Genomic DNA, 24,466 nt, shown 5'->3' with positions numbered 1-24,466 from the left:
GGCAGTATGCCTCTAAATACCAGTTGCTTGGTATCACAGGTGGGAAGAGCACTGTTGGGCTCAGGTTCTGTTTCCCATGGAGATCTGACTGGCCACTGTGAGAACAGAATGCTGGACAAGATGTGCCCTTGGTCTGATCCAGCAGGGAGGGCACTTCCTATGTTCTTGCGTCCAAAAACTGTCTTCCTTAGTAGCTGTTCCTACCTGGCCGTAAAACAGAACTGTACAAAGAATTAGGGTCTGAATTTGCTTGCAAGGTACCTCCCCCGCCTGAAGGGTGTTTTCTGAGGGACACTGTGTGCTTTGTTTGGTCTCAGATAAGCTATGTACCATGTTATACTGTATCTGAATATATGTGCATAGCTGTTGTGTTGTCTTTATTTGGACCCCTCTCCCCTAGTTGTGTCAAGTGTATATCTGAGGTTGTTGATATTTCTTCTGGAAATCTTAATTCTGGCTTAGGATTCATCCAGTCCAGGCTTTCGCATGATGAATTCTGCATATAAGTTAAATAAGCAGGGAGACAACATACAGCCTTGTTGTACTCCTTTCCCACTTTTGAACTAATCAGTTGTTCCATATCCAGTTCTAACTTTAGCTTCTTGTCCCACATAAGAGATTTCTCAGGAGACAGACGAGGTGATCAGGCACTCCCATTTCTTTAAGAACTTGCCATAGTTTGCTGTGGTCGACACAGTCAAATGCTTCTGCATAGCCAATGAAGCAGAAGTAGATGTTTTACTGGAAGTCTCTAGCTTTCTCCATAATCCAGCGCATGGCAGAATACCTTGATGGCAGCAAGTGAGGAGGAATTAAAGAACCTTTTAATGAGGGTGAAAGAGGAAAGTGCAAAATATGGTCTGAAGCTCAGCATCAAAAAAACTAAGATCATGGCCACTGGTCGCATCACCTCCTGGCAAATAGAAGGGGAAGAAATGGAGGCAGTGAGAGATTTTACTTTCTTGGGTTCCATGATCACTGCAGATGGTGATAGCAGCCACGAAATTAAAAAAACGCCTGCTTCTTGGGAGAAAAGCAATGAGAAACCTAGACAGCATCTTAAAAAGCAGAGACATCACCTTGCCGACAAAGGTCCGTATAGTTAAAGCTATGGTTTTCCCAGTAGTGATGTATGGAAGTGAGAGCTGGACCATAAAGAAGGCTGATCACCGAAGAATTGATGCTTTTGAATTATGGTGCTGGAGGAGACTCTTGAGAGTCCCATGGACTGCAAGAAGATCAAACTTCTCCATTCTGAAGGAAATCAGCCCTGAGTGCTCACTGGAAGGACAGATCCTGAAGCTGAGGCTCCAATACTTTGGCCACCTCATGAGAAGAGAAGACTCCATGGAAAAGACCCTGATGTTGGGAAAGATGGAGGGCACAAGGAGAAGGGGATGACAGAGGACGAAATGGTTGGACAGTGTTCTCGATGCTACCAACATGAGTTTGACCAAACCGCGAGGCAGTGGAAGACAGGAGTGCCTGGCGTGCTCTGGTCCATGGGGTCACGAAGAGTCGGACACGACTAAATGACTAAACAACAAGAACCGCTAGTTTTGTTTTGTTTTTACTTTGGAGTTAATGTTATTCTCATCATGGTTATTTTCATTATTGTAAGCCACATTGAAAACTTGATATGCCCAAATGATATATAAGCACTTCCTTCCCCTGTTTTCCTTTTTCCATCTTCAGTCTCACTCCTTGTTTTCATGCTTTTCTGACTGAAAATAGAAGGCTGGATTTGTAGCAACTACAGAGATGCCCAGATCTATAACAACAGGAACATTTAATTATCAGAAGCCTCCTTCCTTCCAGGTAGTTTTGTGCCATTCCCCCACCCCCCAAAAATTGTGCATTTTTTGTTCAAATTTGAGTTATAACGGTTCTGCATTTCAGTTACAGATACTGACAAATCTTTAAAAACTACTGGTATGTGAAAGTAACAGCAGAAAGGCAGATAAAGGTATAGGGTAAGGGACCCCTGACCATTAGGTCCAGTTGTGATCGACTCTCGGGTTGCAGCACTCATCTCGCTTTATTGGCCGAGGGAGCCGGCGTACAGCTTCTGGGTCACGTGGCCAGCATGACTAAGCCACTTCTAGCAAACCAGAGCAGAGCACGGAAACACCGTTTACCTTTCCGCTGGAGCGATACCTATTTATCTACTTGCACTTTGACGTGCTTTTGAACTCCTAGGTTGGCAGGAGCAGGGTCCGAGCAACGGGACCTCACCCCGTCACGGGGATTCGAACTGCCGACCTTCTGATCAGCAAGCCCTAGGTTCTGTGGTTTAACCCACAGCGCCACCCGCGTCCCAGAAAGGCAGATACACATTCTTTAAACAATTTAACTATACAAATAAAAACCAAGTATTTATAAAGCACGTGCAAAAGTTCTCCTGATAGTCAGGACCAGTAAGCATCTGCTTTGATGACAGCTGAAGTCAGAAGGGAATCAGACCAGACTCCTCCCACCTCACCAGGTGACACATCCCCCTGGGTGGCTTCTTTGTAGAGAAAGACTAGAGAAAGACTCCGTTGCCGCTTGAAGACTAGCCAAGAACTTCCAAATGCACCCCGACCTGGCACAATCTCCTTGCCGCTTTTGTAACTCATTTGAAATTTTATTAGGTGCAACATAATTGATTACATAATCAAACGAAGAACGCACATTATCAAGATATTGTAGCACTTCACGGGACATTTAATCACCCTGCCTGGCACAGTGCCAAAATGAATTAGCCTGCATTAGAGCTGAAACACATCTTAGTCCTCATATTTGTTTCCATCCTAAGGAAGGAACTTGCTTGTGCAAAAGGGTTCTCCAATTCATCATGAGGTTTCTCTGTTACCCAGGCTGCAATATTATCCAAATGAAATACCATTAAATTGCTGGGTTATAACTAAGCTAGGGATAGGGAACCATGTGGGCTCTCTGCATGCTGCTAGACTCCAACTCCCATCATCCCTGACCACTAGCAATGTTGGCTGGGGCTGACGGCAGCTGGGTGCCAGAAACACCACAAGCTCCCCACCCCTAAACAAAGCAGTACTTTTTTAAAATGCCACATTGATTATTTCCTGGCACAAGGAGGCAACATATAAATATTACAATAAATATTTGTAATATTGATAAATATTGGAATATAGATAAACGTATTTGTCAGGGGTTCAGGAGCAGAGGCGAGGGCAAGGGAGGAAACAGAGAGCGAGGGGGAGGAGTCCGAAGGAAAGATGAGCGATGACGATGACCCGAGATCTCCGAGTCTTTCCAGTGAATCGGAAGATTCACAGAAAGGAGCGCCAGTGGCCAGAGCGAGGGGGGAGATCAAGGGGACACCCCAGGAAAAAGGGACAAAAGGGGGTTCAGAGAGCAGCAGTTGGAAATCGGGGCCAACGTCCCCAACAGAGCGCAGTGGGGAGGAAGGGCGCCAGGTATCGGGATCCGGCGGCTCGCCGCAGGGGGGAGGGCATGAGTCAGGAGTGGCCACACCCCCATCGGGGAGCGAAGGAACGGTCAAGCGGAAAGTGGGAGGTTGGGCGCGCGCGCCAAGTTCAAATGCACAGGAAGGCGGCAGAGTAAGCAGCCCGGAAAGGGAGCCAGGTCCTAAAGCCCGCCGCAAGGAGACAGAAGGGTCCGGGGGGTCAGCGTCAGAAGAGTCCAGGAAGGAAGAGACCACGGGGGGCAGAGGGACCCAGAGAAGGAGGGGAAGGCGGAAAAGGTGGAGTAAGGCGAGGTTATTAAGTTGGTGTACAGGAGGCGGGGACTCAGACGGAGCTTCGCCGGTCTAGCTGATAAGACGTAGGGCTGCCTGCGGCAGTTTGAAATTGGAAACTGTAACTCAATAAAGACTTTTATAAAGTGAACGCTGGCTAGCGTGATCCTCTGTGAGCTAGGATCTGGAAGCAGCCCTGACAGTATTTCATGCAGACTTTCCAATATAGAGGCCCCAAAGCAGTTTACAATCATTGAGTTGTATTCAACTAATGGACCCAAATTAGTTAGGTCCATTATTTTCAGTGGGCCTACTCTTGAGTATGACAAACTCTGGAAACTACCCATAAAGGAAGAAGAAGAAACAGGCTATCTTGGACTTTTGACATGCTCTACCACTTTTTATTCTTCCTGAGATATGGAAGATGTAAACATTTATAGGCTCATGATGCTTAATGCATCTCACTGGATTGCTTTAAGTTATTATGCTGTATGATAACTAGTGACTTTCAGCTTAAAGGGTGCTGTAAAAACTATTTAAATAAATAAATAATGGCTTTAAAGGTTAAAACAATACTGACAATCTCCTTACAGCAAAAAATAATATTTTTTTTTAATATAAATGAATTTCTGTTATGTCAAGGAAGGTGCATTCATATAAAGACCAAGAAAACTGCAAGCTCTTTTCTGTCTTTACCGTACATAAAAATCAATAAAATAATAAAAAGATTAATATCCAGGCAAGTAAAATCTTGTACCAAGGAGAGCTGAATTCTGCAAAAGTTGCGCACGTACATTTGAGTAAGTTCTATCTTGCACAACTTATTCCTTAGTTATTATCAGTTTGCCTTGTTGATTCCAGATTTGTCTGTCTGGGGTAGGGTAAAGAACTATATCTGCAGGGCAGTGAAGCCACTGGAACTCTCAGCCCTCCCCCTACGTGACTTTGGCTAACAATGTACTCCCAGAAGCACTAGAAAGTCACTCTTTTTTTTAAAAGGAAACACAATATTTTAAGGAAAGTTAAATCTGTACCCAGTCCCATATTTTAGACTTTGATAAAGCTTCTACTTCGTGGCAAGCATTTGGCTATAGCTGCATGCCTGATGTAACTGAGAAAGTTAAGCAAGAGTTATCAGATATTGCAGCTAAGCTGCACTGGTTGTTAGAAATGCCTCCGATGCACCTGAATAAAGCTGCAAATCCTACCAGTCCAAACTACCATGTATCTGACTTAGGCCCATCAATTAGGAGGCGACACACCTCCCTCCCTGGGAATCATCGGCATCTGGCGAAAGAAAGCAAAGAAAGCATGGAGCAACTATTCTAGGGGTGGCTCATCATCTGGTTTCAGGCAAGGGGGTGGTGGGAAATGATACGTTGCATAAAATGCAGCATTGGCCATTTACCAAAGCTAAGCCGGAAAAGAATGCCTCTACTCAGAGCCCTCCCCGCTCTTGCCACTGAAATTATTTAATTCTCATCACCAGACTCCACTGAGGCGATCAACAGCTGCAGGACAGAGCAAAAGAGCAATGACGTGTCTGCAGCACTGACTTCGCATGGGGGAATTTTCTCAACAGCTGAGGCTCAGCGCTCAAGGTGACTCCTAAGTGATTGGTTATTGAGGGAAGAATCAGGGTGGATAGTGAAGGAGAAAATCATATGTCCTTCTAATCACAAAGATATTCATGTGTCTTTTTAATCATGCCGAGAAAAGAGAAAACACAGCTACCAGCAGCAGCATTTGGTCACTTTGAAGGGTGCATGTGGTTTTACAGTGTCCCGAGAGGCCTTGTCTTCCAAGGTGAGATCAATGACTGCCCTAGCCTGCCTGCCTTGTGAAGTGGGGCTGCCACAATTCCAGTTGGGGCTTTAAATAAACAAAATGTCTAATTGCCCAGATGTTTTTATAGGATAAAGAGTTTTGTTGCACTGGGTGTTGTTCCAAAGACAGGGGCACTGTGGCAGGAAACAGGCCAAGGTTCCTTTCAACCCTGATTTGCTTGGGAGAAAACTCTTGATCCTTCCACTCACTCTGCATGACAGACATTATAGGGGAGCTGGAAGGAGCTGGAAGCTCAGAAGTCCACAAAGCAGATATAATAAAAGCACTGACTGTGGTCAAGAGAAGTAAGCGCAAAAAAATGACACACCTGACCTTGGGCTATAATAATTCCATTGATTCTGTAATAACTCTTCCCCTTCAGGCTTTCGCTTCAGGCAGCATTCCATAATCATAGCAACTATATTGCTGGGCAGACAGCAGCTGCCCAATACTTAAGATAAACTGGCATATAACATTAACCTGGGAAAAAGATAATCTCTGTACAGTCAAAGGTTTTATCCGAGTGTAAGGCATCAGGGAGATGAATGACCAATACTTTGTGGAGCTATAAAAGAAATGATTGGTTGTGTTTAGGACTTTTTGAGCTTGAAAACAGATCTTTGCTATGGGCTTTCTACTGGTTGTTGTACAAAACTCTGTGGGATCTGCTCTGCATTGCATGCCTGTATATCATTCATCCACTGAACCACACCAAGCCCAGTTCAATGTAAAGCATAAGATGGTACAGTCAAGAGTGGGCAGCCAGTACATACAGCAAAATCCCCCACTCATTTTCCATTTCCTGAAAGTTCAGAGTTATCTATAGTTTAAAAAGAAAGAAAACAGTATCCCTTACACAGTATAGATGTAAATTGAGGAAGGGGTTGGGGCATTGGTAAAGCATTTGCTTTGGTGCATAGTTATTAATTATACTGTATTCCCCCTTGAATTTGGGGCTTCTAATGACTGGGACATTTACACACTAGGCAGGTTCAGAAGCTCCTTAGCCCAGTCATAAGGAGTGGGGGGAGAACGGCACCTGGCAGGCTCATGACCCAGTTAGGATGATACGGAGGTGCCAACTATATGAACTGATGTCCCCATGCACACACATGAAGGTGCCAGTTCAAACAATTGACATCTCCATCCAATACCAGCTGGGCTGAAAGCTTATTACCCGCACCATGCATGTGAAGGCCAAGAAGAGTGGGGACCGGCCCTCCATGTTGCCTCTATTTTAGAAAGGTAGAAAATGGGATGGGAAAGTTTAGACGCTGTTGCTTCTGCTCTGTTTACAACTCTTCTGGTTGCCACTGGCCTACTGCACCAAACACACAAAGGGAGCCTTGGCACATGCAATAATTTTAATGATTTGGCATGGCATCATCAAGAAAATATTACGTGAATATCAATGAAGACCCTCATCTTACCCACTTACAAAAGTAGAATATATTCTATGTAAATAGCTTCTCAACGAACACCACAAGTAGCAACACAACATAGCTTTAGATGTTTCACTCACACACACACGTCCAGAGCAAACTCACAAACATACCAACGTTTGCTTCTGATCCATATTTTCAAAGGAAAATTGAGCTGTTAAGGAGTAAGGAGTGAGCCTCTCATATAGCATCAGATTTGATGCGTCTGCTTTAATGTTCAAGGCCACAGGCAACAAGAGGAGGATAACATCAGTTCCTTAAATGCATATCAAAGCAAACAGGTCTGGGTTTAACATGAACACCAGCAAATGAGAAGTTCTATTAAGATAATCATGTTTTACATATATCTTTAAGAACTGGGGAGTACAGGGAGACATGCCAATTACAGAAACACCCATTTACAACCCCCATGTCAGATTGTCAGAAGGAAAGAAAAATCTCCTGCGGCTTTAACAGATAACGGATGCCTTTCAGGAAAGCCCGGTAGGTATTAAAAGAAGAGCAACTGGTTGCACACTGAAAAAAAAGGCAGCTTTCTTCGGCAGCTGTCAGCAAGTGCAAAGAACGGCATATATACCTCTGCTCTAGCAAACAGAAAGCTCAGGCATCTGTGTTGGGGCGACAATCTGTTTGGAACTGGAATGTATGTAAATACAATCAAATCAGAGACGTTCCTGCCGTCTGTGTAGCAGACAGAATCTATCGCCAAAGCTTAAAACTAACAATGTGTGTCTGCTTTTTCTGCTGAACAAAGGCAGCACCCTGTTCTCCCCCCAAGTTATGTCTATATCAAAAGCCGACAAAACTAAAGGCCCCTGTGATCATTTTCAAAGGGCTTTTTGTCACAGAGTGAGGGTTTGCTTCCAACAGGACCAGCCTCTCCCCCTGCCGCCTCTTTCTTTCATGATGGCACTGCATAAAGACGAAACTTTCCAATGAGGAATATCTCAACCCTCGTCTTTCAGGAGGAGCCACATCAGCACTGGTGCCAAACTATGCCCAGGTGTACATCACACGGGTACTTTTTAGTACAAAAACCCACCCTGAGAAAACAAACTCCTGCCTTCAGCATATGAAAAAGTGGCCATATGAATCTTCCAGAGACATGAATAGAAAGCCATACACTGTTTTCAAAATGTGCTTTGTTGCCCTTGATTCTAAGTTTCCCCTTGAACAAAAATCCTTCTCTGTGCTCAATTATAACCGATAAACATCAGGAGCTTTGTACCCAGGGCTCCTGGGTCCCCCATGTCAGTCAACACCAGGGGTCAGCAAACTTTTTCAGCAGGGGGACGGTCCACTGTCCCTCAGACATTGTGGGAAGCCGGACTGTTTTTTTTTGGGGGGGGGGTGAACGAATTCCTATGCCCCACAAATAACCCAGAGATGCATTTTAAATAAAAGGACATATTCTACTCATGTCAAAACACCAGGCAGGCCCCACAAATAACCCAGAGATGCATTTTCAATAAAAGGACACATTCTACATATGTAAAAACATGCTGATTCCTGGACCGTCCGCGGGCTGGATTTAAAAGGCGATTGGGCCGGATGCGGCCCCCAGGCCTTAGTTTGCCTACCCATGATCAACACCATCACCATCCTATTCTTCAACAATAATTGCCAGACCTCCTTGCCCAGGGCAGCTGAGAAAGCTGCTAATCCATTTTAATCAGTCCCATAAGTAGAGAAGGGGGCAAACAACACTTTTTCTCTTTTCCATGAAAACTGCTGGTTGGACACAATTTAACTTTTCTTCTGATCCATCCAGATGAAAAAAGGCTGGCAAAGGATGGGAACGGTCAAAGCTTCCTCTGAAATATTGTAATAGGATGCAAAGAGAGCAGGAGAATGCAATGATAAAAACAAGATCCGTCACTACAGTGCTGGTGCCAGGCTCTTTTGCAGTTTAGGCAAGGCTAACTCTTGCACCACCACCACTCCAAAAAAATTGCTAACTTCAGAAACAGATGTATTGTAGAAAGAATTAAAAGCACAAAAATTGAAACTGGTTAATTCACTTTAGATTGTCAGAATAAGTACTATTTGATTATCCTTCTCAAATACAAAAGAAAATGCTTTAGCACACAAATCATTTTGAATAAGCTTGCGAACTGTGATGTTAAAATTTAAGTCTCTTTAAAGTTTCAATTTGAGGCACATCAACATCTTGCTTTGTGTGCCTCTTCCCTTGCAAATTTTGTCACCAATTACTACAAGTCAAGAGCTGATACTTGGGCATGTTCAACTGATATAGGTGTCAGGCTAACTAGTTTCTTTCGCAAAACTGTTGAGCATATGTAAGTTTTTATAAGTCTGAGCTTTGAGAAACTGGGTTTACCACTTTCCCGTGACACTGGAAGTGTAGGGAGGATCCTTAGAGAAACAGAAACGTTAGACACTTTGTGCAGGAGTTTTTGTTGTAGTATGAAGAGAAGTACTCCTTGCAGCAGCATAGACTTTGGAAGCCTTTGAGCTATTGCCATAAGGTCACAGCACAGATATAAAACTGTGCCCCTCAAGGAGCAGTACTGCACCCCTTTGTGGTCTGTGCTTTAGGCGGCTGCCTAGCTGGCCTAATGGTAGCACTAGACCCGGGTCACTACAGCGCACAATGACCTGGTTAGCAGTAATAACCAAGTAATGTTTGATTCCAACTAAATATACGGAAAAACCTTCTGACAGTAAGAGCTATTCAACAGTGGAACGGTCTCTTTCCGGAAGTTGTGGACTCTCCTTCCTTGGAGGTTTTAAAGCAGAGGTTGGATGGCCATCTGTCATGGATGCTTTAGCTGAGATGACCCTTGGGGTCCCTTTCAACTCTACGATTCTATGATTGCATATGCATGGCACCATCAGTGCACATAATAACAGTATGAGCAAGGATGGAACTCTTAAGAAAAAAATGAGCTTCTAACCCAACTCAAACACTGTCCTAGAAACCCTATAAAACCAGGACAATTTCATATCAAGCTGTCCATCACTAATAGAAATCTTACTATGCAGTTTAAACACAGTGACCAAGTTTGGCTTTGTTTTGCTGTTTAATCAGTGCAGCTTGTCCTTCTGTCCACAGATAGGAAATCACACTTGTAGGAAAAAAACAAGATAGTGTAGCAATCATCCAAACTAGGAGTGTTCAAATGGTCACCTCAAATGTCCAATCAGTTTGTAACATTGTTGCTTTGACCCAACTGGAACCTGATTCCATTGTTTTTTTCCTAACATGAGCTGTGCTGTTAAGGCCCAGAGATGCTTCCTGCTGCTTCAGCTGTCTGTCTTATACAAAGACCATGGATACGACAGGTTCATCCTGCCGCAACCTCACAGCAGACAGGGAGCTAACCAATTTGTTCCTCCTTTGATCAATTGAACTATTCCCCAACCGAGATGAGTATAGTAAACTGAACATAGCTAAATCAACCCAATAATCGCGAGGTCAGCAAAGGCCAACTGGGGTGCAGACTAAAAGGCTGGAGAAGGCTAACACTCTTGATTGCTTAAGTGTGGTTAAGTAGCCAGGAATGTTACCTCTACATCTACAGAAGGAATTGTGCTGGATAATGACATCTCAGCCTTGGGGAAATTCTGTCTTACCCCCTTGAGTCTCAAAGTTGACAACATATACTTACATATTTATTGCTTACATATTTCCAAAAATTCTCTACATTTGGGGATAATTCTGCATAAGAATCACTGGTGCAGGGTGGAAAATATTGTGGAACAGAAATTTCCCCTCTTTTAGTTTTTCCAAGGACAGTTTTCTAGTTTTATTTTATTTTATTTCAACCTGACATTTACGTACCACTTATTCAACAAAGCTACCTAGATGGTTCACAAAAAAACCTTAGAAGTACATTAAAAAGAAGGAGGAGCATATGTCAAAACTGTATTAATTTAACCAAGATAAGAGCAGTTTTCAAAATGCATTGGGTCACACAGTTAATTAGTAACATAATTAATGAGTACAGTACGAGTTGAACTGGGGAAGCTGAAATGATACGATACTGGTCAAATCTAAAATCAAAGCTGTAATTAACATTTCCCCCCAGGTGAGTCTCCCCAGGAAGCATGCATTTTCTTCATCAAATATTTCAGTTCATCTATTTCTGGCTACTGGAAAAAAGTCAGATATTTATTTTGCATAACAAATTAATAAGGTGTGGTAGGACTGTTTGTAGCCTGTACTGTGAGAGGGCAGGAAGCCAACCAAGCAACCAAACCCTCTTCTTGTTACCTTCAAGGTGCCACCAAGTGTGGACATCTTTATTTTATTTTTGCTGCCTCCAACCTTTTGGAAACTTGGTGGTGCAATGGGTCAGTCCATCTAGCTGTTAAGCAGGTTTGTGGTTGGAGCCCATCCAGAGACAGCTGTGGACAGGATTCCTGCATTACAGGGGGTTGGACTGGATGACCCCTGGTACACCCTTCCAAATCTACAATTCTATGATTCAGCTGTAACACTTCACATGCCGAGGACTGCTTGTGCCATTGAGAGTATAATTGTGGCAGAGAGGGAAAGCCCCTATTGTGTGAAAATCCCAGCACTTGTTTTAAGCATGAGGTTGCACTATGCTCCAACTAATTTCAGAATCCAGTACCATGCCTAATGGAAGCAACACCTTCCACTCAGCCAGTAAAAATGAGTATCAGCCAGCAGCCATACCTCATACTAATTAAATGAAGTATCCTTTTGCATTTCCTGAACAAGTCCAGGCCAGTCCCCTTTCAACAAGGACGAGGGCCCATTGCTAATAAACTGTTAGGCGTACTCCATTTTATATTTCCAGAGAACTTCCAAGTTCACTCATTTTTCAGCAAAGGGTAGAGCCAGAAATAGATTGGACAAACAGAAATGCCCCATGGTTGGGCTTTCACCCTATGGCATGACATTTAATTAACTCAGCTCAGGGTGTCTCAGGAGCTCTCCACCTGTGCCGCTCATTACAAAATTTAAGTCTGGCCCCTTTGTGAAAAGCCCCCTTCACATTCAGGGAGGTGCTGTGTTAGAATGATTCCCTAAAGCACAGTGAACTTTTTTCAGCATTCTGCCCAGGAGGTTGCTCCAAGCTCTATGCCACACCAATTCAGCTTTTTCAGACATTTCCAGGAGGCTGATCCATACCACACTTCACCAAGACATGATGCTCCTTTGATGGACAGTGATGTCAGTGGGCTTGTCTGTCTGTCTGTCTGTCACTCACACTTTAACTAGACCCCTTCTTTACCACCACCAGCCCAGTTTCCTTGCCTCCAAACCTTGTTTGTTCTTTGTTTTCAGGACTAATCAAGGACTTAGTGGAGAATCAAGATTTTGGCTCAAGGGCTGCCCAATAATCACTACCCAAGCTTTAACTTTTAACCTTCCTGTGAACTTTTGACTCTCCTATGCAGCAGAGCCTCTAAAAGAAAAGCAGCGATTTTACAACCAAACACAAAATGGCTGAAAGTCCTACAGAGTCAGTAACACATGCTATACAAGATTGCCATGGGTTATATGATATACTTTCCAATTCAAAATTTTCTAGAAACCCTACATCAGTAATCAGAAGTCACATTCCATGCTTCTGTGGGATCAACTATATATGACACATCTGTGGAACTTCTGGCCCTCCAAATGTTGTTGGACTATAACTTCCATCATCCCTTATCATTAGGCACTGGCTGGGGCAGAAGGGAACTGAAGTCCCAACTACAGCTGAAGGGCTACAATTTCCCCATCCCTGAACTACAGTTATAAGTCTACATAATATTAGACATATCTACTGAGCTCAATGATCATAAAGCTGACTTTCATTATGATTCTCCATTAAACATTTATTGAACATCTTCGGGGAAACCCAAAGTTAAAGAACAACATACAAGACCAAATATCACCCGGAGAGAAGCAGAAAGGGAAGTGAATATATTACGAGCACACTCAGTGCTATCTTCCTGAAGTGTTTTCACAGCCTTCTCTGTGCTGTCTTGCCCAGGCCCAAATCTATGACCCTGCACTTCCCAGCATCCCAAACCTAGAAAGAACCCATAAGGTTCCATTTTCACTCACAGCAGAAGCCATTACACACTTCCTGTCAAATACGTTTGAATGTGAAAAGGCAACTCCCTACAGAGACCATGTCAAAGGATTGCTAGATCTCGGGTTTTGAAGTCTCCAACCCAGAGTCTCAAAGGGAAGTAGTTAAATCCATGGGTGCAGAGCAAGAAGCAAGAGAAGGACCTATTTGGGTTAGAAGCTGAAGGGAGGAGGATTATTTTGGTCAGAAAATCTGATCTTAAGGCAGCAATGACTTGAGAATGCACTGCCCTGATACTGCTGGATATGGAACTGCCTGGTCTTGATCTTCGTGTGTGTGTGTGTGTGTGTGTGTGTGTGTCAGTGGCGTAGCGTGGGTTGTCAGCACCCGGGGCAAGGCAAGTAACAGCAGTGAAGCAGCAACAGTATAATCTGTTGGAGAGTAGACAACGCACGTGAACACATTCTGACTGCTTTAGTCACTACTGCTGGTGGGATGGGGCAGGAGCAGCAAGAGAAAAGCCCCCACATCAAGGGACAAGAAATGTGTGATGACACCTTTCCCTGACTGCCATTAGCCCAAGTGAGAGTAGTGGGCACCTGCTCTTTCCTGTGGCTATTGCAGAACTTGAACAAAACATCAGCATTAACAGCCAAGGAAGGCCTGATGAGTGGACAGATAACATAGCTGTCTTCAGTCAGTCTGCAGTGATCCAGGAGCCACAGGCTTACCTGCTGCTCTAGCCCCAGGGCCAAAATAATGGGAGAGGCCATTTTCAGCACTTGGAACATAGGAGCTTTCCCAGTCAACGCTGCCTTCTTATTTTGAAAAAGAAAATTGACACAGAGCTTAAATATAAGGTTGGGTTAAGCCCCTTAGGGAAATCAGTTATGGTTGGTTTAAAATCACAAGTCACCACACCTTAGGAGGTTAAGGAGACACATTATTATCACCATTTCTCCCACAAACATTTCAGCGGAGAGAGCACTGTCTCAGGCCAACCAAATATTTTTTTGCAACCAGACTTGCTATGCCTCCCAACCCAACACTTGATCCCATGTGCCATGCTGGCGCTCCATGCACTATATCTGAAAGACCTGCCATTAACTGCATTTACAAAGTTCAATGCCATCCAACACTCAGTGATGTCCAACGATCTGTGTTATTTTAAATATTGTGATTCTCCCCATCGGAACGTGATGGACAGCTAATAAGAAGGCAAGCCAAAGTGCTGAATGAGGGTAATTATGTGGTGGTTCAATAGGCTGAGACGACAACTGCGTGGATCTTCTACTGTGAAATGTAAGCATGCCCTTTCCCCAGGGCTCTTATTTAAATACTGCTCCGTCTCCCACAGCCTTGTGCTGGAAGGATACTGCTCGGCGCACTCCTCATAAAACCACATAATTATGAATAATGCCTCGCTTTAACAAAATAAATCACCAAGCGTCCTAGAAAAGGCGGCTAATTCTGACATACTTCAGGAATTTTATTAAAAATGCCAAGCAAAATGAGGCACCCTTTTCCCTGAGAGGCTGATCTGCTTTTTCACCGCTTGCCAGTCTAATAGGGATTCAGTGGGACAGGATATGTCAGGGGGTGGGAGACAGAATGGTCACCTGATGGCAAGTCCAACCTAAATTTAAAAATGCTTTAAGAGTGATATCCAGCGGCAGAATGGGACTTTATCTATTGACATATTTAAGACTCTTGCACAGGAAAACTGTCTTCTCAATGGCCAAAGTAGCAAAATAAAACCTCCAGGTTCAGAGTCAGTACACCTCTGAATACTAGATGCTGGGGGCAAACAACAGGGGAGGCCTTCGCATCCTTCTTGTGAGGTTTTGAAGGCCTGTGATTGGGCACTAGGAGGAGCAACAGGCCATACCAGATGGATCTTTGCCCTGGTCCAGCAGGGCTCCTCTATTTATGTTTTTTTGCCTCGTTTTTGTTTTCAAAAGCAGTACAGCATAGTTTGCAGTTATGGTTCAAGGCTGCCTTTTAAAAAACCCTGAGTTCTTTACAAACACATGTGTGACTGAAATTTCCCCAAGCTCCTAGGTGGCTTCCTGAATCTTAAAGAAGCTGGAGTTGACAGCACAGTGTGATAGGGTGTTGCTGCTGCACAGCTCCTACAGCATTTAATGCCCCTAGAGTTGCATCCAATATTAGTGCATTAGAGAGACTCTTGGTGCTGTTGTGCATGTGGGCTCCATTTCTGGTTTAGACCGCTTCAAGCGCACTCTAGTGCCCAGTACTCTAGATGCATTAACACAGTTAAGTGAAGCACTAACGGGCGAGACAGAATCCAGGTCATATTCCACTGCGCTACGGAGCAAAGGAGAGATGGGAAACCAGGCCACACCAGCAGATCTGAGAACACCTGCATTTGCTTCTTCCTCAGCTGTCAACTAGCAGCAGCCATTTTGTCATGCTGAGGGAGTGGGGGAGAGATGGGAAGCAGGCCCGCTCTGTTAGCTCTCCTAAGAAAGTAGTGCTCGAGCTTGCTCACTTTCCTTCTCCCTCCCCATCTGCTTTTCCTTTTGCTTCACATATTTCAGATTGTAAGTCTGAGGGACAAAGGCTGCTTCTTTTAAAAACAGTGATTTGTAAGCCTTTTGGCTGAAGTGGGTTAAAAATGTGTTAGATAAATGTATGCATGTTTGTTTACAGAATTTATGGGGAGGAGGGGGGATTCAAATCCACCTTCAATTCCACTTCAGGTAGACTTTGGTGGCAACCCTTTCTTTTTATAAGCAGAGCACAATATGGGCTGTGCTGCCAGTTCTGCCCAGCTACATTTCTAGCCTAGCATAAGTTGAGGTGGTCCAAGGAGAACCATTTTTAATTACTTTTAAACACGTTGGAGAGGTGGCGGGGAAATCAGTAATTGTAATTACTTATTGGTGTCAAAGCCTTTGAAAGCCATCTAAAGGGTTTTGAAGTACCTTAACTTGAATGCAATCCTGCTGTGTGAGCTGGAGGAAGTAAATCCAATCGCCCCACCTTTTGTCTGCCTCCAAGGTTTGGATTACAGAAATCCGTTAGCAGAGGGCAATTCGAGGGCAATGTTCTTAATAGCTGGTGCAGCCCACCTTTTAGTCCTCAAAGCAGGACAAAAACATCTGACCAATATATTTTAAGTGAAATGAATCCATGGAGATGGATTGTTGTGAATCCATGTTACAACAGCTCTTGGTGCCTCACCACCACCCTTTCCTCTCGCTTTGCATAGACCAATTAGTTTCCAATCTTTATTTACATATGTGAGAACTGTTAAGCATCCATAAATTTTTATGCCAGGCCTCTAGAGAGATAATTTAGAAGTTGGGAAAAGCAATTACCCTGTAGGCTGACAAAGTCCTCACCACCTCAGCAGCCAAAAAGCAGCCTCAGCCATTCCACCCCCACCTGCCCGCAAAAGCTACCACTTTTTCCTTCATTTTAGGGTGCAACTACCCATTGCAAATTAACACAAGCCTGTCACCAAAAAGAGCTAACTCATTTCCCATTAACCCAATAAAAAAAAATACTATACTTGCATACCGGATAGCACTTTTTAAAAACATGGTGCCTGTAATAAAATGTTGCAGCGCATCCCTACTTGCTAGGATGAGTGTTGCTGTTCAGGGCTGCAGACAGGCAGGATGTGGCGCGTTAGAGTGCGGCTCAGGCCTTAGAATTTCATAGCTATTCAGCAGGCAAGAGAGTGGATTCTGAAGAGCAGAAAAGGAACAGATTCGGAAGGGACCCCGAGGGCCATGTAGTCCAACCCCTTGCAATGCAGGAATCTTAACACATGGCCCTCCATCACGTATGAAACCATACCGAGCCCCGCTTAGCTTTGCAAACATGCTAGAAGTTTTATTGCTGCGTCACCCATGAAACATTCCCATATAGTTCAGGGAGGAGAGTTGAAAACCCCTAATCCTTCAGTCCAGGATACTTATTATGAGCGGTTTAGAGCATGAGCAGGTTGATTTCCACCTTTTTGCCCCTCCTCCCCCATTGACATGACAATATTCTATTGGAAGCTCACAGGTGTTTATTAGACCACTTTGTATTTTAGGAAAAAAACCTTTTAATTTTAGAAACACCTTAAGTTAAAAACTTTCCTGCTCTTAGAGAGAATGATAACCCCCCCAAAAAACAAATTCCCCAAGAGGCAAGAAATAGGACCAATGGTTTACCAGGAACAACAAACCATCGAGATCCAGGGGTGGCTGAGAGTGTTGTGAGAGCTCAAATGCCAAAGGATTGGGCCCAATCCTTCCTCACTCTTTTGAAATTAGTTAAGTTGCCTTAAATACCCCCCCCCCCAAAAAAAAACCACACAAGATACTTTCCCCTCAAGATGGTTGATATAAAAACTGTGGTGAGATATATATATATTTGCAAAGAAAGTTTTCAAGCCATCAATCAAAGCTGGCCTGAGGCAACTGCCTCCCTCTGCTACTTTGACCACACTGCTCTCTTGAGATAAACACAGGACTTTTTACAATTATCTTTTGCCCACAAGCAAAACCAAAAGGGGAGGGGGAGCAAATCTTTCTACCAGTCAATAATGGAAACTTTCAATAGATCACAAAGAGAGATATTTTCAGTGTGTTTCAAATCAAGTTCAAAAAGACAGCTGGTGAAAAGGAAGTGCGGGGGGGGGGGAGTCACCTATCTGCAGCTTTTTGCACTTTTGGGAAATGGTGTTAATTCTCACAACTTAAAAAGGAAACATCTCTGACTTATTTCAAGAGAAAAAGGAGGTATTTGACTCTCATCATTCCCACTCCCCACGTCCACAAAGCCACTCAGTCCAGATTAGGGTGCTGGCTGACTTCAGTGAGGTAATCCTTACCATTGAGGCTAACTAGTCAATTTAGGAACAAGGGCTTTGAATGCTTGAGGCAAAGTTCTTCCACAGAGGGAAGAGGGTGGGGAAGGTAGGTTTTAAAAACTTCTATTAGCCTGTTCTGACATCAATCTACACTCTGCAACCCAAGCCACCAAAGCAGTTGGCCCCTCTCACCCCATACCTGAGACTTGCTTTCCTGAGGAGGCACTTAGTCCCCCCAGGTGAGGTCTGCCTCCTCCATACATTCTCCCTAGCCTAGCAATATCTACTCTAATCTTCACCAACCTGGTGCCCCTTCAGATGTTTTTCACTGCAACTCCCATCTGCCCCAGCCAGATGGTCTACCCCAACTGGGAACAGCTCTCCAAGGAATAGGGAAAAAATGTCTGGCAACTTGAGGTCCTTGGATCTGGCACCTTCTGCATGGAAAGTGGTAGTTTTACTGTACAACAGATCTGTATCTGCCCCTTCTGAACATACGAACACAGGAAGCTACCTTACTCGCCAGACTAAAGTTCCTCAGAGTTATTCTCAGGCGGTTCTGGGGTGGGGCAGTCTTTTACTTGGGTGGTGGCGGAAGATCTCCACTGGTAGGCAGGCAAGACATAATACCACAAAGGGGTGGGATTTCCTTTTCAGCCCCAGACCAGCCTGTCCAATGAGCAGTTTGCAGGACACAACAGAGCTCTGACACCACACCTATACATAGAAGTTTGGTTTGGCAAGCACCTTGTCTGCATCCTCAGTCCACAAAAGCTGGAACTGATCCCATAAAACCAGATCAGATGATGCATTGCACCTGCAATAACAATGGCATTAAAGTAGTCATGCAAGCGAGCAACTCTATGCCCATTGTGCCTCACAAACTTGTCACAGCGGGACTCCAGTGATTTTGAGTCACCATCCCCCAGTGCAGCTGTTGACATATCCCACAACACTCGGAAAAGTTCTGGATGCAGTGGAGGCAGAAAAGGAAAACCCTCTCTGCTACATTCACTGCTGAATGATGCACATGTTTGGAAGCCTTCACAGAGAGTTTCATGCCATTTGTGCTCCAGTTGCCTCCCCCCCCCCCCGGGCTTTTCCCAGTTCCGCTACCTGAGATCCTTTTAGCAGGAAATCCTGGAGATTGAAACCAGGGCCTTCTGAAAGCAAATGGTGTGCTCTACCACTGAGCAACAGCTGTAAAATGGCCTTCTAAAACAGGCCAGGTGTTTTATATCTACATGTGATAGCTATTGTGTGGGATGGCTGATTTACTGGCTTCTTGAATGCCACACACTTCAGTTGTGGCTCAGCTGAGCCAGGAACTATCAGCTTATATCAAACGCTCTTCACCATTGCCGGCCACCATGAGGTTCTCGTGCTTCTAGAATGCATTACTAGCTTAGTGTCTGTCAGGCCCCATCATGACAGGCCTTTAGGAATGCAAGACCTACTTGTTTTTGCTGTTTTCCCTTAAGATAGAATTTACTGAGTTCCCGATGGCTCTTGGTTGCAATTATGGATTGGATTTTACCACTCTGTGAGCTAAATGTCTGTTTTATTATCATGGCTGGCTTTTAATTATTTGATGCCTGTGATTGAATTGTATTTTATTTACCCGAAATTGTGGCTTTAAAGTGTTTTAAATAAGTAAAAAGAACATAAATGCAGTGGTACAATAGTGGAACTGGGGGAAAGGAGAGGGAAACAAACTAGGTTGCTCGCGGGGTTCCTGGTGGTCAAAATCAAAGTACAAGAAAAGAAATATGTGCTCTAAGCACCCATATCTCTTCCACACCCCTATAAAACCAGCAGGCGCTTCCTTCACTTGTAAAGCAAAAAGGAGGGGCAAATTTATTTAAATTCATTTAATTGGACATTGTATATCCAATTCAAATGGCACGTAACAGTGTACCCTTTTCCTCCGCACAACATTAATAATAATAATAATAATAATAATAATAATAATAATAATAATAATAATAATTAATAATTTATTTATACCCTGCCCATCTGGCTGAGTTTCCCCAGTCACTCTGGGTGGCTCCCAATCAAGTATTAAAAACAATACAGCATTAAATATTAAACACTTCCCTGAACAGGGCTGCCTTCAGATGTTTTTTAAAAATAGGATAGCTACTTATTTCCTTCACATCTGAAGGAAGGGTGTCCACAGGGTGGGTGCCACTACCGAGAAGGCCCTCTGTCTGGTTCCCTGTAACCTCACTTCTCGCAATTTGCTTCACTCAAGTGTAAGCTGCATCTTGCAGCGTCAACAAGCATTGGTTGGACCCAGAACATCTGGATTCTGTCCTCCTTCACTTGAAGTGAAGGCAGTTTTCAGCGTAAGCAAGGCAACTTGCCTTATTTACAATCTCTAATGTACTGGAACTGGCATGAAATGAGGTACATTGGGTGCCCACATTAAGAGTGGATTCTTAGAAACAGCCTCCATCACCCAGCCCTGTTGCAACAACGAACAAGCCACAGAGGTTAATATGAATGTGGAAGGATTTTGCCTCCTTCCCTTGATAAATGAGCAGGGCCAATAATTGCACTCTGGCAAAGAATTGGAGGATGGGGGGGGGACCCCACTCTCACTGCTGATCTGCAATTGAGAAAAAGAGCAACCAGCTGCTTTCTGGACAGACCTAGGCAGCACCCTTCATCTCAAAGCAAGGATGAAGGGTGGGGGGTATCCACAACCTCTCCTCCTCCCTTATTTTCTTCTTAACTTACATAGGCCAATGAAGCATCCTCCAAGCAAACTAGTCAACTGGGATAGTTATTCCTATTAACCTCCACACCTGCACTCAGCGGCAATGGAGAGCGACAGAAGAGGCACAGAAGCGTCTCTGTTTAAACAAGAGAAGGGAGAGAGGGAAGCTCCAATTTCACCTCCAGCTGATTTCTGTCTTCTGGTTACCTACTGCACTCCCATGTCATAAACTGGCCAAATATGTAAGGGCGCTGGTTGCTCTCTGCAATGTTCCTGCCTTCTTTCCTCAACCTCATCTCCAACTGTGCAATAGAATGCAAGTCTTAGACTTCTCTGTAGATAATTTGATGCTCAAGGCCGACATTAGCAATGCCTGTCTCTCAGCTAATCAGCAGGCAATTAGCTAGGAGAATTCAGTATGGTGCATGAGATGGAGAGTAAACCCGCAGACGCTAAATTATCATTTCACAGTGATAATACACTGCAGTCTCTTTCTCCCCCCCAATTCCCCTTCTTTCGTTTTTTACTTTTAAAAATACATTTTTAAAAAACACACACATACAGACTTCTGCTTAATCCAATATCACATTCATCACTAGATTTGAGAACTAAATTGTAATAATGGAACAAACGATTATTTTGGAACATACAAAATACGCTTTCATTTGAATGAGCCATCAAGAGCAGTGGGGAGAAAATGGCCTAATACTCGCGTGTTCTTTCCATCAAAACTCGTTTTAAATTGTTGTTGAATATTGTGAAGTTTTAATTAGCTCTCACACTAGCTCTTTCCTGCAACATTTTTTAATAACTGATTGCAGGCAGGGGAAGCACACTGTGGAGCTGAGAGATGGCATATGACAGAGAGCCAAAGGAGGGGGGAATAACCTAATGTGTAAGTGTAGATTAATTAACTTAATTTTTTAGAAGGGAGGCAAATTTTAGTACCATTTAGGGTTGCAGCCCTACACACACTTAACATGGGAGTAAATCCCACACAAAACACAGTGGGATTTGCTCAATGAGAAAATATGTACAGGATCGTATTGCACATGATGTTCAGCAGTTGAGAGTCATAGCCCTGAACATCTTTACTCAGACTTAAGGCCTACCATTTTCAACAGGTCGTACTCTTAAGGAAGTGTGCACAGGCTTACAACCTTAACCAATTTCTCTGGTCACTTCAAGTGTGCTGTTGAAACTATACAGAATGGGGAAACAGCTTATGCATAACTACCCCAAAAAACCGAAACTAGGTTTGCAATTTTAACAATGAAACAAAAAAAGAACAAACCAAGCAACAGCTTGAGGAAATGTCATTTTTCTTCTTCTTCATGGCTGATGCACTTTTTAAAAGGAAGGGTACAGATATCAACAGGGCATCATGATTACATAATCTCACATCTGTCACAAAGGCCGGAGCTCCTCAACTTAGAATCAACATGGTACAAGGTATATTATTAGATCAGTTCCATCCAGGATTATCTCAGGACAGTGTCTCACTTATCCTTGACATACATTCATGCTCTGCCTACACCCACATCATCTTCCAGGCACCATATCATCGGGCTGCCAATTCACTAAGGAATTGCCATCGATTAATCACATGAATTTTAGTCAATGAACTGACTGATTGAAATGACATAAATCTGCATACTAACAAGATGACAGTTTTGAAGCAAAAAGCGTAAGAGTCATTTTTACATGACGAGAAACGGGAATTCATTTTGCGTGTGTCAGAGAAAGGGGGATGCCTTTTAAGGTGACTGTCATCTGTAGTTTTTATAATTCTACAAAACTACCTGATCAATCAGGGCTCCTTTTTAACATTTGTTAATCCAACTGATTAAACACTAAACGATTGGCGAGAGAAAGTAGAGTATAAAGGTGCAAGTAATTAGGCAATACTGAGGCAGTTTTGGAGTTGTATATATCATTATCAAATGCTACAAAGGCATTGTCTAGATTGGATCTCTCCCATCCTGTTCACATCTGCCTTTTCCTTACCAAGTCAAACCTGGGATTAGTGGGGAAACATGGTTCTCCCGAAGCTTGGTTCACCTGTCAATTGCTGCTCTTCAGCAGGAACAAAATGTACAGGAACCAGTCAGCACAAGGTGCTCCTGCCCAACCAAAAGCTTATCAGCAACTACAAAGTCACATTAAACTTTGGACTAGACAATGTCTTCTGAAATCCCAGACTGCAACTCAAGTTGTAGCCTTTGACCTATAAATCTTAAATAGTCTGAGTATCTCAGAAATTGCCTCCTACTACAGGATCATCCTCAAATTTAAGAGCAGCTAGTGAGGCATTGCTTCCACTTCCCATTTATTTTGAAACCAACGCTCCTTCTCCAAGAAGAAGGGCTTTTTCAGTTGCTGCCCTGAATCTGGTCTGGATATTCTAAAACTAAGTGACATGTTTTGGGGGTCACTGTGGAGAAGGCCCTGCTCTGGGCAATATCTTAGTGTACCTCAAACAATGGAGGGACCACAGCAGGACTTCCAAAGGTAGGTTCACATGGGAGGAAGCTACCCTTCAGAACATTTTATTCCTTAAGGGGCTGTGGAAGAAATGCTACCTGCAACCCTCACTTCTGCTTCAAGGAAAAGAGAGGCAGTTTCCCACCTTAGCATTCACAGAAGTGGATGTGACTCCTGAACTGTCCAAAATGCACATACACATTACAAAATACAGGTTAAGAAAGACTTGTTATGGATTAAAGCACAGGTCAGGCAATCTAGCAGCCATGCAACAGGGTGTGTGTGTATCATTTTTGAAATGAGAAGCATCTCTCATTGTAAATTCTTCTTCCATAATCTAATATAGGACATGTTAATTCTGAGGTGCCTATAGGCAACACACACAAAAATTCAATAGGGATACATGCCACAGTAGTAAAAATTCCAGGATATCTAGAACGTTTGTTTCAGGTTCCGTGTATCAAAGCTACTGGCAAACAGACAGAGATCAGTGTGCACTAGAATAGAATGTGCACAAATATAAGATGGTGGACACCTGACTTGCCAGTAGTACATGTGAAAATGATCTAGGGGTCTTAGTGAACCACAAGCTTTACATGAGTCAACAGTGTGATGGAGCAGCACAAAAAAGCAAATGCTATTCTAGGCTGCATCAACAGAAATGTAGTGTGCCGATCAAGGGAACTAATAGTATCACTCTGTTTTGCCAGATCACACTTGCAGTACTGTGTCCAATCCTGGGTACCACAATTTAAGAAGGATACTGATAAACTGGAACGCCCTCAGAGGAGGGTGACCAAGATAATCAACCGTCTGGAAACCAAGCCTTCCTGAGAGATGATAGCCATCTTCAAATATTTCAAGGGCTGTCACATGGAAGATGGAGCATGCTTGTTTTTTCCTGCTCTGAAAGGCAGGACTTGAACCAATGGATTAAAGTTACAGGAAAGGAGATTCAGCCTAAACCTCAGGAAGAACTTTCTTACAGTAAGAGTTGTTCAACAATGGAAGAGACTCCCTCAGGAGGAGGGGGGCTCTCCTTCCTTGGAGGTTTTTAAGCAGAGTTTGGATGGCCATCTGTCATGAATACTTTAGTTGAGATTCAGGGGGTTGGACTAGATGACCCTTGGGGTCACTTTCAACTCTACATTTCTGTGATTCTATGGAAGGTGGAAGTGTCTGCACCATATAGAAAAATGTTTTCAAATGTTGAACCTAGTGGAAAGTGAGTGTCATTTGGGCTCAACTTCAGGCAGTAAAGTACATCGGTCTCAAGTGCAATTCCATTAACTCTGCTCTACTAGTTCTCCCCCATGGGGGGCGCGCGCACGAGGGGCTCGAAATATGTTAACGACACTGGAAATCTTGGAGCTACCATTTCCAAAAGGCATGCCACTGTCTTGCTAAGTCAGGATGCTTCTGTTA

The 24,466-nt window shown here is 43.6% G+C and overlaps 1 protein-coding gene and 1 long non-coding RNA gene across 38 annotated transcripts in view; one reads left to right on the top strand and one right to left on the bottom strand.

The window, feature by feature from the left end:
* MSI2 (musashi RNA binding protein 2) overlaps nucleotides 1–24,466 on the bottom strand; it is a 430,429-nt gene that overhangs the window by 139,640 nt on the left and 266,323 nt on the right. The gene's annotated exons all lie outside the window — the stretch shown is intronic.
* LOC308574935 lies at nucleotides 71–5,996 on the top strand. The gene is made up of 4 exons (XR_014002647.1): nucleotides 71–257; nucleotides 1,696–1,818; nucleotides 1,900–1,973; nucleotides 5,208–5,996. It is a non-coding gene; the product is annotated as an uncharacterized lncRNA (long non-coding RNA).

Source organism: Podarcis bocagei, assembly GCF_964188305.1.
Source record: "Podarcis bocagei genome assembly, chromosome: 15".
Classification (NCBI taxonomy): Eukaryota; Metazoa; Chordata; class Lepidosauria; order Squamata; family Lacertidae; genus Podarcis; species Podarcis bocagei.
Note: the sequence above shows the minus strand (reverse complement) of the source record. Positions and strands in the feature narration are given on the sequence as shown.